Raw genomic sequence first — 2,500 nt, 5'->3', positions numbered from 1 at the left:
GAGAGAGAGAGAGGTTAATAGTCTGTTATTCCCTTCTAATATACTCTCAGGCATCAGTCTTTGGTCAACATGATAGTAAAGGTCAGTAATTTATTCTTTAATGAGAGATAATGTAAAGGTCAAAGGCCGTAGTTGACATTAGCCACCATGCATCACTTGGATATATTTGGCTCCTACGTCATGGATTCTCGTAAAGCATCAATGGACCTAAAGATGACTAAGAAACGACTTAAATCCTTAAATGACTCCCTGGCTGACCCTGAACCCTCATAATGGGTGAATAACAACGGAATCTTTGTCGTCACAGTGGCACGATGGAAAATAATAGCCGCCTTCATAGTACCAAGCATCGTCTGTTTATTTGTGTTAAAGTATAGATAATACGAGACGCCAACGAAGGGCTTTATTTATAATACTGAAATGTACTCTAAGATATTGACCTCCATTATTAAGTACCATAAATAGTATTCAATAATAATATGATGCTCTTTTGTTTTTATGGTAGATACTTGGACTTATTGCCAGCTGATAACAAAAATAAACAATCTTGCCTTCTGATTGTCCTATATATTTGTTATTTTGTCAAATATTGAGCTGAAATCTTATCTGTAGAACGTATTAACCTTTTCAGTTTCCATAAAAGAGCCTTAAACATGCTAATCAAAACAAGCTAAATCTGATAAAGCGATACAATATTTAAGACATATATTCCACATTATTCGCTGATATATGCGTGTATGGGACATTTTAGGCCTACAGTCATTAAATTAATTATAGAAGAAGCTAATATATTTCACATCTGGTCTAGAAGAAGGTCAAAATAACCAGTAAATCCGTGATAAATATAAACTGTCCTGGAATTTAGTTAAGGCCTAAGTTCTGGTGTGTTATGGTGGCTGGGTTGTCATTACTCCTTGAAGGACGCCGATTTTCCTCAGTCACGCCACAGCTTCCGGAGGAGGTAGGGTGCTCGTTGTCCTATCTCGCTGAACCACGCCTAGTCTACGCAAACCGGCTTATTTTAGGCCAGATCTGGTGATTAAATGACCTAAACGCCACACCCTGCATCAGATGGCAGTAAATAATATGTCAGGGGAGGGAGCCACGTTTTTTTAATATATGTAATTCCAGAAAAGAGGATTTTAGTGTAATGTCAAGGTCAGAGTTTCCCTCGACATATTGTGTTTACGGATATGAAGTGTGTTGTGGTGGACATCTCCCTTGATGGTGTATTTGTGGCGATTTAACCGACGCTGGTGTGACCCATTTGTCTGGATTTATACCAGGAGTGGAGTAAAGGAGTTATACCACGCTTGAGAGGGGCAGTGAGGAGCGTATCAACACTCAGGCTCCACTGACAGATAAATAATATACTGTAGTGTTCCTCTATTTAATTATTATTGTGGATGTGATAGGAAGCATTAGGAGAAATACACTGAGGTGGTTTGGCCATGTGGAGAGGATGGAGAGACTAACGAGGAGAGTGTATGTGAATGAGGTGGAGGTGGGGAGAGGGAGGAGGAGGCCAAGGATGAGGAGTGGAGAGGTATGACAGGGGTGTGTGAGCTGGGGGGAGGGCAGTGAAATGGCAAGGGACAGGTTGACATGGAGGTGATTTGTTTGTGGCCACCCCTTATGGGATTAAGGCATCTGGCAATAGATAAACTGTTATTTGTCTCTTTCTCTTTATCTATCCACTTATCACTCTATCTATTGTGGTGCCAGTTATTACTGTCAGTTAAGGAGCTCCCTAACACCTCATCCTAAGCAGTTTATTTTGCTTATTAAACCTTGTCAACCTCTTCTGTGTTACTTAAATCACTCTAATATCACCATACTCTGCATAAATAACACACAGAATGATATTATGCAGTCATATCTAAAAATAAATCACTAAGGAAGAGGTGTGAGGGAGCTTCCTGCAACACATCAAGGACATAAAGTACAGTACAGTATTCTTGTTGGTTAAGGAAGCTCCCTAACACCTTTTCCTAAGTGATTTAGTTTGTTTATTACACCTTACTGTCCTCTTCTGTGTTACATAAATCCTTCCAATATCACCATACTCTGCATAAAGCTCCCTAACACCTTTTCCTAAGTGATTTATTTTGTTTATTACACCTTACTGTCCTCTTCTGTGTTACATAAATCCTTCCAATATCACCATTCTCTGCATAAAGCTCCCTAACACCTTTTCCAAAGTGATTTATTTTGTTTATTACACCTTACTGTCCTCTTCTGTGTTACATAAATCCTTCCAATATCACCATACTCTGCATAAAGCTCCCTAACACCTTTTCCTAAGTGATTTATTTTGTTTATTACACCTTACTGTCCTCTTCTGTGTTACATAAATCCTTCCAATATCACCATACTCTGCATAAAGCTCCCTAACACCTTTTCCTAAGTGATTTATTTTGTTTATTACACCTTACTGTCCTCTTCTGTGTTACATAAATCCTTCCAACATCACCATACTCTGCATAAAGCTCCCTAACAC

Source organism: Coenobita brevimanus, chromosome 10 (genome assembly GCF_032717465.1).
Source record: "Coenobita brevimanus isolate Jiangsu-jjx chromosome 10, ASM3271746v2, whole genome shotgun sequence".
NCBI lineage: Eukaryota > Metazoa > Arthropoda > Malacostraca > Decapoda > Coenobitidae > Coenobita > Coenobita brevimanus.
Note: the sequence above shows the minus strand (reverse complement) of the source record.